We start from the raw sequence: 10767 nt of genomic DNA on the forward strand, positions 1-10767 counted from the left end.
GCGGCCGCGCTGCGGGAGTGTCTCCGGTGCCGGCGTGAGCGGACCGTGCCGCCTTCGGCAGCCGGTGCTCGCCGTCGCTTTCGAGGACCCGCCGGGTGGCGTTCCCGGTCCCTCGGAGCACGCCTGCTCTCCGGTCTGGTTTCGAGGAGTGATGTGGGATGACGCGTCCCCGAGGATCCCAAAGCGTGGAGCGAACGGCTGTACAAAGAGGTTACCGAGGCCCAGCTGACAGCTGTTTTAACCATAACAGCGGGAAGCGGCTTCGGATGGGAAGTAAACAGTATTGCGCCAGTTGAAACTTAGGAAACACTGAAAGCAGCGGAGTCACCGGGATTGTCATTTCCGCCGGCCGCCCGTGGCTGCGCTGCGAACGCGCGTGTTGCAGATCCAGGGGTCCGACTCGCTTTGGAATCCGAAGTTGAAGTGGACCTGTGTTCTCAGTCTTGTATTCCTTTATTTTAGGATAGCCTGTGCCAATGATAAAGGAAGTCTTAAGTATGGAATAGCCGTTTTAAAGTAAATTAACTGTTAAAAACGTACGCTCAAGTAGGCTGTTAACAAATCTTGGGCACTGGTTTGTTTCGGTTTCTTCAATCCTTATACAAAGGCCTTCCTGGAGATTAGCTCAGAACTGGCAGCACATATGTTCTGTTGGCGCCAAGTGACTTAAAAGCAAAATTAGATAGTGTCGGCTGTATAAGATGTCGTTATTTTAACTAATCTTGTTGAGAAAAATCTTAATTTTAGTTAAAAGCAGAAACACTTAAAGGTTGGAAACGTTTCCCCCAGGAGGTTATAGACAAGGGAAGAGATGTTTTACTACTTCAGGATCTTCTATAGTTGACACAAGCACTGAATAAATTTCCAGAACTCTACAGGACAGCTTGGCTAAGGTCAAGCTTAACTATTCGAGTTATGTGTTCTATTTTAAAGATAGGCAAGGTGTTAAAATTAAGGAAAACCAGGGTGTTGTGTAATCATGTAGGACATACCTTTAACGTTTTATAGTTTCTTTACAGTTTTCATAGTAGTTGTTAAGAATTAGTAGTTATTGGAGTAATTTTATAAACTACGCAGAACTGAGAAAGTGAAAAATCACTGGGTGAATAATGTTTGGTATAAATGAGGAATAAAGTGAAGAATGTTTGAGGAAGAATAAAGAGCAAAAATATTCAGACCAGGAAAGAACTTACTAGCTGAAAATACATTGTGCAGTGTCTGATATTGGTTCTTTAATATCTAAGAAAAACGTGAATTTAATTTGGAGACGAGTATCCAACTAGTGGAATGAAGTAAGTTAACGAAAGATGTTTTTATCAAGATGTCGATGTTACTTTTTTCCCTATAGAAGTTGAAAAATATGACTGATTCTTTTGAAGTAGATCGGAAAAATGGTAGTTATTTGGGATATTTGGAAACGAGATTTTTATTTTTAAAAATATGAAAAATAGTTGTGAAAATATTATTTCAATTTCTTGGTATTAGCTGACCTGTAGTTAAATTTTTCTTAAACTGTTTGTTTTAAGAGCTTTATTGCAGTCTGAAAGAGAATGGTTAGTGAAATTAGTCATTTCCATCATAGTTCACAAGAGGTTGCGATTGCTTTCTGTATATAAATGTAATAATTTTGAAGTAACATATCAGATAGATGTGAATAATTTGTTTAAAAATTGCAGTAAATTTATTAAGAGCTATTGCCACTGCTTTCTGACTTGGAATTTGTTGCTAACAGTATCGTGTATTTGTAAAAAATCCTGTACTCTGTGCAGGTTACAGCATTGGAGATTTATCCTTAGAATTGGAAGGGACTTCTAATTTTCTAATCTGTTTACCTCATTTGACAGATGAGACAATAAAGGCCTGGTATGGCGAAATGACTTACAGTTAGTCTGCAGCTGGTTTAAAGCAGTCTGTGGTTTAGCCTAGAGGTTTTTTCTTGTGGAGATGCTAGTTTGCCTCTTTAGAAGTGGCTTTATGGAGTTGTGGAAAGAACATTGAAATATAAGTAAGAAGGCCCAGGTTTAAATTCATTGTTTTTCACATTCTAGCAGTAGTTTTTGACATGTCACATTAACTTTTAGAACCTTGCTGCCTTAATATACAAAAGTGTTTTTCCCACATAATAATTCACAGTTGTTGGGTGGAACATATGAGAATACTTTATTGAAAACACATTGTATACTGTAAGCTTTTACACAGATACAAATGGCGATATCATTTTTAAGGAAAATATAATTCTTAAAGTGTAACAAGGTGTTTAGATTCATAGGTTTTTTTGCTTAACCCTAGCTTTATTGTTTCATCACCTTATTTAAAGATTATAATTCCCTGTGCATACATTTTCTAATCCCCACTTAGTTCTAATCTTAGTAAAGCCGCTTATGAACATTTTAAATATTGCAGTTGTTAGAGCCTGACTTCCCCTGAAGAATATGAAATTTTTTCACCTAGCATTTGAAAACATACTTGTATATACTCATGCATGCATAATCTGTTTCTTTGACAGCTTTTTAGAAGTCATAGTGAAAGTATCTTAGTAGCAATGTAAATTTGTCTCTTGCTGGTTTGCAGATATGGCAATTACAGTAGATAATTTCTTTTGTGAACTCAGCTTTAAGTAAATCTTGTTAAGGTCATCTAGTAAATTTAAAAATTTAGAGTAATTTAAAACAGGTTTTTTTTTTTTTGCTTTTGCTGATAAGTTTAAAACCTTTTTCTTTTTAAGTTGATAGTACTAGAAACCAACATGTCAATATTGCAGGACTTCCTGATGCAGTGGCTCGGTACGAGCACTTTGGGAGGCCGAGGCAGGAGGATGATTTGAGCCCAGGCGTTTGAGACCAGCCTGAGCAACATAGCAAGACCTTGTCTCTACAAAAAAAAAAAAATTAGCCAGGTATAGTGGCACATGTCTGTAGTCTCAGCTACTTGAGAGACTGAGGTGGAAGAATTGCTTGAGCCCAAGAATTTGAGGCTGCAGTGAGCTGTGATTGTGCCATTGCACTCCAGCCTGGGCAACAGAGTGAAACCCTGACTCAAAAAGAAAAAAAAAAATTTCAGAACTACATAGGTTTTCAGAGCATTTATAGTCTTGAAAACAAAGGTAATGATGATAATAATAGATAATATTTGTTAAGCATGTAAAATATGCAAGTCGCTCTTTTTTGTTTTTTAAGAAAGCAAGGTTTATTGAGAGGACAGAGAAGCTTCCACAGTGGGAGGGGACCTAGGGAGTTATCCAAGTCTCTGTTTTAAGAGAAATATTTCCGATAATTTTCATAACAACCTTGTAAAACAGGTACTATTATTCTAACATGGCGGAGGTAACTGAGGCTGTGCACAGTTATGTGATGTGTTGATACTTAAATAACTAAATAAGTAACGTTTCATTGTCTCCTTTCTTAACCATTTCTCTGCTCTGTCTCTAAGAGTGTCTTGCTGGTTTTAAAAAGTTTTAAGGTAGTTTTTTAAAAATTTCATACTTCATGAAAAATGTTTGGGAGTCAGCTAGCTATTTTACCTTCCACTGGTTGGTCAAAAAAGAAAAAAATATATATACCTTATGGGAATTATAGCAGATAGGCCAGCAAACTTTTAAAATGAGATGCTGCTTTTTAAATGAGATACTGCTTTTAATTATTTTATTGCTGTGATGTTGTTGTTTTTATATTAGTCGTCAGAAGCAAATTATTCTCACTAGCTACAGGACTATGGTTGTTATACGAGGTTATTCTAACAAATTCCATGTTGATACTGATGTCATTATTTTAAAGAAGACATACTTTAATCATACCGACTAAAGAAAAAAATAACTAAACATAAACTCATTTAGGAGTATAGTAGAGGAATAGATCGGGCAATAGGAAATTTGAGTTTGACCACATTAGAAAATAGCATACAAGATTAGGTTTTCTGATTAGTGAGATCCCAAAATTCTAAGAAACTTAAACTTAAACATAAATCTTTAGAAAATTAAGTTTAAACATGAAAATGCTTCCAAATTGAGATAAATAAAGGAGGTACATTATGAAGCTGAAAGTCATAGGGTGGAAGTTTTTTTTTTTTTTTTGCTTTACAAATTCTAAAAATTTAAAATGTGACTTCTTTGGCCAATTTCTTAGCACTGTTTATTGCACTAAAATTGTTTCAAAATATGTAGTAGTTTATCTTTCTGGTTATCAGTGCGCCACAATTTGAGAAAATAACAATTAGCATTAAATACATTTTTAGCTACTGCTTTTAATTATCTTATTGTAACATGTAATACATAGAAGATTAATAATGTGTAAAATTATGCATAGGGAGGTTGGAGAATGTTAGCCTTTTTATTATATAGTTTTTTATTTGGTTTTGTTTTTAGCAATGAGATCTTGCTATGTTGCCCAGGCTGGTCTTGAACTCCTGACCTTAAGGAGTTCTCCCACTGCATCCTCCTGAGTAGCTGGGATTACAGCTGGGATTCTTAAAATTTTGTAGAGTCTTCCTAATCTTAGAAAACCTAGTCTTAGATGCTATTTTCTTACCTGCTCAAACTCAAATTTCCTATTGCTGGATCTGTTTCTTTGTTACAGGCAGGAGCCACCATGCCTGCTGTAGGTTTTTTATTGTAACAATAGGAAAGAGTTTTGTAAGAGGTCTCTAATTTATGAGGTTTCAGATTGTTCCTCCTACATAGGAGTTTTGTGTGTTCTGACTTTAACAGAGAACAAAAAACACGTGTGGATTTCTTTTCTGCCAAGAAATACCTATATTGATTCAAGTTAAAAGAAAGGTAGTACCTTCAAAATCATACTGCTTTGTAGTTCACAATGTACATTTTACATCCCATTCTCTTGATTTTGTCAGCTCTGTGAGGCATAGCAAGGATTGTCAACTAATCTGATGCTTTTGAGTCATGTCTTGGATCCAGTTTAAAATTATCTGAAATAATGCTAGACTCCTTTGAAATTCACTTATGAAAGAGAAGCATTAGCAAACCTAAAGGAAAAAGAAGGACTTTTACTTTCTCTCACCAAGTTCATGTTGTACACATTTGCCTTTCTATTCTGTTTAACTTTTCGGAAACAAAGTAGGGTAGAAGTAAACATTTAAAATATTCTTTATACAACGTTTCTAATTAGTAGTAATGGTTAATGATATTAAAGACAATTTGATAAAAAAAATTTTTTTACAGAATGTTTCCTACCATAATTTGCACAAGAATATGGTAACTAGGAACAAAACTTGGCTTGTATTCCAGTGTTCTGTACTAAAGTCTAGCAACCTATGAGTTAAAATAAATCTTTACTGCCAGAGTTTAATTCTTGCTATTTGGAAATTACTTGGCAATTAAGGAAAAAACTTATATTGAGTTTCGGTGTGCTAGGTACTATTAGATACTTTAATATATGTTACTTTAATATATGAAGTAGATATCTTACATATTTAATTAAGGAAACACTTGAAAAGTTCCCACCAGAATATGTCCAACCGTAGATCTTACTACTCAAAAACTAACTTGAAATTTGTGTTATATGATTGTAAGTCTATTACTTTGAGGAATTTTTTTCTCTGAGATCAACCCAATTCATTCATTTATTTATAGTTGAGGTGATCACCCAGCAGTGATTATTCACCCTTCAGAAATTATCCTTGTCTTCCAGGATTTGTAAAAATATCTTAGGAATGAAGAAGAGTATTCTCTTTAAGCTGCATTTGAACAGGATTAAAAAAACAAAACAAAACACCTCTTTATCATGTTTCCATTTGTCGTCATGTTGTTGAAAGTAAACAGGAATGGTTGACAGCAAATTGGCTCACTCCTTCTTCCTTTCTTTTGTCCTTTTTCCCCTTCAAGGCTCCTCCTCTTCCTTCAGGAGTTAGTGCTCTCTTGCTTTGCAAATCATAGTCAAGATAAATTGATACTTACATAATCACTGCTATATACTTATATTTGTTTTATTAAATTTAAATTATGCTAGGCATGGTCGCTCACACCTGTAATCCCAGCACTTTGGGAGGCTGAAGTGTCAGGATTCCTTGAACACAGGAGTTCCAGACCAGCCTGAACAATATTTTGTATCTGCAAAATAGAAAAACAACGACAACAAATCAAAAAATTAGCTGGGTGTGGTGACACACACCTGTAGTTCAAATTACTTGGGAGGCTGAAGCAGGAGGATTGCCTGAGTCCAGGAGATCGAGACTGCAGTGAGCTGTGATTATGCCACTGCTCTCCATCCTGGGCAACAGAGTGAGATGTCCCCCAAAAAATCAAATTATATTATCACTTTCATCTTACACTTTAAGGGTTTTCTCTTTCATTGTTGTATGAAAGTATTTGATTCTAGCTATAGGAATTAGGATCATTAACTAATACATGAGAAAATAATCATTTGCGTTTTTCTGTTTCTTAAAACTTCTAGAAGGAGCAATTAGGAATTTAAACAAATAATATTTGAACATTTTTATTTGGGTTTTTACATTACAAAATTAATATATGCTGTTGTTACATTAAAACTATGTAATAAAAAGGTTAGTAATGCTCCAGCCTCTTTATGCATAATCTTTATATATTAATCGTTTGTTATATGTTGCAAACATTTTTTTCTGAGCTATCATTTATCTTTTGAATCTGAACTTGTATAGCACCAAAGAAACGGTTCCTCTCCAAAGTACTAATACCTTATTGGGTTGATAACTCTTTAAGCTGTTTTATTCTGTTCACGTCCCTAGTCTAAGAATTTCCCCTACTTAGTTTTTGTATGTTAGAGTGAGAGTAGCAAAAATAGTGAGACTCCTTTGAGCATGGAGGGGGGGAGGCATGTAATCTCACACTTGAGTCATTCATTATGAAGGGCTGATAAACTGGTAGAGGCAAAATTACAAGTATTCTATAGTTGGTAATAGAATCTTCACATAACTTTTCGTTGACTACTTGCAATGACCTTGTGAAGTTTATTTTATTTATTTTATTTTAATTTTTTTTAGTTGGAGTCTCACTCTGTCACCCAGACTGGAGTGCAGTGGCCGCTTCTGGCCACCGCAGCCTCGACCTGCTGGGCTCCGGCGATCCTTCCGCCTCAGCCTTCTGAGTAGCCAGAATTAGAGGCATGTGCTACCACGCCCGGCTGATTTTTTGATTTATTGTGGAGATGAGGTCTCGCTTCCCAGGCAGGTCTCGAACCCGCGGGCTCAGGCAATCCACTCACCTCAGCTTCCCAAAGGCGCGGGATTACAGGCTGAGCCACCGAGCCCGGTGTGAAGTTTATTTTATTTCCCTCTTGCAGATGAGCTGAACGTTAAATAATTTAAAGTTACATATATCTAGTAAGTGATAGTGACTGTATTGCTTTCTTTCAAAACTGTACCATCAAAAATGATGATATTGGCTGGACTTGGTGGCCCAGCTTGTAATCCCAGCACTTTGGGAGGCCAAGGCGAGTGAGCTTGTGGGTTCTAGACCAGCCTGGGCAAATTGGCGAGACCTCGTCTTTAGAATAAATTAAAAAAATAAAAAAAATTGGCCAGCGTGGTAGTGCACACCTGTAGTTTTGGCTACTTGGAAGCCTGAGGCAGAAGGATCACCTGATCCCAGCAGGTCGATCAGTGTGCTACCGCACTCCAGCCTGAGCAATAGAGTGAGACTCCAACTCAAAAAAAAAAAAAAAAAAATGATATTAAGAGAAAAAAAGGATAAAATAAGTCAACTTAGATCCTTTAGGGAGAAAATATGTAATTTGTACTATGAATTTTTTACAAGAAGTGAAAGGTTGTCTTGAAGTTTTCAGCCTCAAAATGTGATGTTATTGAATTTGAAAGTAATTGGAATTTATCTCCTTATTTCTGAATTTTCCAGTTTTGCTACAGTGAACATGTATTAGGAATATAATGAAGTTTTTTGTTGGTGTGTTTTTTTGTTGTTTGTTTTTAAAGAGGCAGGGTTTTACCCTGTTGCTTAGGCTTGAACAGTGTTGTGATTATAGCTCACTGCAGCCTCAAATTCCTGGGCTCAGGGAATCCTTACATCTCAACCTCCCCATGTAGCTGGGATTACAAGCACGAGCCACCATACCCAGCTCCATATATAGTAAAGTTTTAAACACTTACATAGTTAACAATTTTTAAAGGAGTGTCATTATGCACAGCACTGCATTTAGCATTGGTGAGGCAAGCGTTTGGGAAATATAAGCAAAGACAGTATTATAGTCTATCTTCTTAAGAGTTCACACTCGGAACAAAATATAGACATAAAATAAGAGGATAATAATATTCTTTAATTTTTCATAGGAAATAATTCTAGAAGCTGTATGGAATTTAAATAGGAGACAAGGTGATCATTGGAAAGGCTCCTAGGTTTTGAGGTTTTAGGTCCCAGTGCTAAGCACATATCTGAACACTATTCTCTGCTTGTGTGCAGCCTGAAATCTAGCAGGAGGAAATAATTACGTAAAACAAGGATCCATAATTAGGAAGCGGTTCTGTGAATATTTTGAAGTTGTAGTGTAGGTTTTTTGGTGAATATGTGTTTAGAGTAAGGCATCTGTGAGTTTTAGGTGTTGAAATAGGTCTGACAAAAAGACTACTCACTCCACTCACTAACTTGGACATTTAGGTTTAGTTTTTTTCTTCCTTTCTTAAATAGCCCTAAATTTCTTTTTTAGGCATCTTTGTAGTATATTTTCTTTAGTAGGTAAAGCTGTTTAATATTTGTATTAAACAAATACAAATCAATGAGATTTGCCTTTCCCCCCCAATTCAAAAATATTTCTGTGGTTGTAAGTCAGGAAATAGTTTTATTTAAAAAATAAACCAAATATGCACTTATTCTTTTCCACTGGCGTTGGAGTTTTCAGAGTGCCAGCCTTTTCATATCACTTTCTTACAGCTGTTAGAATACAGTGAATTTACTCTGGTTCCTCATTGCCATATTTCTTCTTATGCTCATCAACATACTTTGACAGAGAAACAGTTTATGATGCTAAATTGTGCTGGTCAGGAGAGCTATCAATGACATACACTACTACATTAAACTAGTTTAGCATGTATTTTTCTTTGAATGCCCTACACTTCGGTCCTGCTATGAAGTCATAGAAGTGGGAGTTTTAGGCTATAATTGAAGCAGTGTTTGATTACCTACCATATTGTTGGGTCAGGATGAGAATGGGTTGCTTTGTGAGTTAGAGATACCTTATTACTTCCTTTAGCATTGCTCTCTTGTAGGGTACTGCTTTCACTTCACTGTGACTGCATAAAGAGTTTTGGCAGAGTTTTAAGGTCACAGGCTTATATTGCAGAAGCAGTGATTATCGTAATCTGCTGGGTTTTTTTCTTTTTGATGACTTATCACAGTCATTTTATCTACCTCTGTTAAAACTACATCCGTTATCTAAGCAATTAAAGGCCCTTTTCTTTCATTTAAAGCTAAAGTATGAGCCTATCTTTTTTTTTTTTTCCTTGAGTTGAGGTCTCACTGTTGCCCAGACTGTAGTGCAGTGGCTCAGTCATGGCTTGACACAACCTTGAACTCCTGGGCTCAGGCAGTCCTCCTTCCCCTTCTCAGTAGGTGGGACTATTGGCGCATGCCACCATGCTTGACTAATTTCTTTATTTGTAGAGATGAGACCTCACTGTGTTGACTAGGGTGGTCTTGAACTCCTGGGCTCAAGCAAGCCTCTCACCTCAGCCTTCTAAAGTGTTGACCTGCACCACTGTGCCTCGCCAACTGTCTTTTTTTTTTTTTTGAGTTGGAGTCTCACTTCGTCACCCAGGCTGGAGTGTGCAGTGGCACACTCATAGCCACCACAGTGTCGACCTGCTGGGCTCAGGCGATCCTTCTGCGTCAGCCTTTCAAGTAGCCAGAACTACAGATGCTTACTACCATGCCCGGCTAATTTTTTTGATTTATTGTAGAGATGAGATCTCACCCAGTTGTCTAGGCTGTTCTCGAACCCGTGGTCTCAGGCAGTCCTCTCACCTTGGCCTCCTAAAATGCTGAGATTATAGGCTTGAGTCACCTCTTCCTGCCCCAACTGTGTCATGTTTATTTTATTTATTTATTTATTTTGGGGCCACTTATTCAGTGAATGGGTTAAAAGCTTTATGAGATATTAATACCACAGTCAAAAGATGGCCAGTCTGGGCCTGGAGTAGTCAGAGCCCCTAGATTGGTCAACTCCACCCAACTGTAATTTTTTTTTTTTTTTGAGTTGGAGTCTCAATCTATCGCCCAGACTGGAGGTGCAGTGGCATGCTCCCGGCCACCGCAGCCTCAACCTGTTGGGCTCCAGCGATCCTTCTGCCTCAGCCTTCCAAGTAGCTGGAAGGCACACGCTACCACGCCCGGCTAGTTTTTGATTTATTGTAGAGACAAGGTCTCGCCAAGTTGCCCGGGCAGGTCTCGAACCTCCAGGCTTAGGCAATCCACTCGCCTTGGCCTCCCAAAGTGCTGGGATTACAGGCTGAGCCACCGAGCCCAGCCAACTGTCATTTTTAACAGAAGCAGTAAATTTAGTGAGATAGGGCATTTTGAAAGATTATACTGTGAGTGGTATTTTGAATGACACTAGGCTTATTTGCAGTTGTTAGGGTTTGGTGCAAATCGGGTTGACTACAATTGCTTGTCTTCTGGAGGGGCTGCTGGGGTGGCAAAAATTAAAATACGAAGAAGTTTTTTTTAATCTTGAAACATTTCAGATAATTTAACAGGTTCAGAAAAGACCATAATGAGCTATGAGCTTTCACCCTTCTCTAGTGCTATTAAATCTTTTTCCTTTTTTTTTTTTTTTT

At 37.2% G+C, this 10767-nt stretch overlaps 2 protein-coding genes across 2 annotated transcripts in view; both read left to right on the forward strand.

Moving 5' to 3' along the window:
* NDUFV2 (NADH:ubiquinone oxidoreductase core subunit V2) overlaps positions 1-10767 on the forward strand; it is a 62965-nt gene that overhangs the window by 32100 nt on the left and 20098 nt on the right. The gene's annotated exons all lie outside the window — the stretch shown is intronic.
* The window catches only part of ANKRD12 (ankyrin repeat domain 12), a gene marked incomplete at its 3' end in the record, with an annotated part of 133411 nt that overhangs the window by 884 nt on the left and 121760 nt on the right, over positions 1-10767 (forward strand). The window lies entirely within an intron of this gene.

This window comes from Carlito syrichta, unplaced genomic scaffold, assembly GCF_000164805.1.
Source record: "Carlito syrichta isolate Samal-C Ts95f unplaced genomic scaffold, Tarsius_syrichta-2.0.1 Scaffold302078, whole genome shotgun sequence".
In the NCBI taxonomy this organism is placed as follows: domain Eukaryota; kingdom Metazoa; phylum Chordata; class Mammalia; order Primates; family Tarsiidae; genus Carlito; species Carlito syrichta.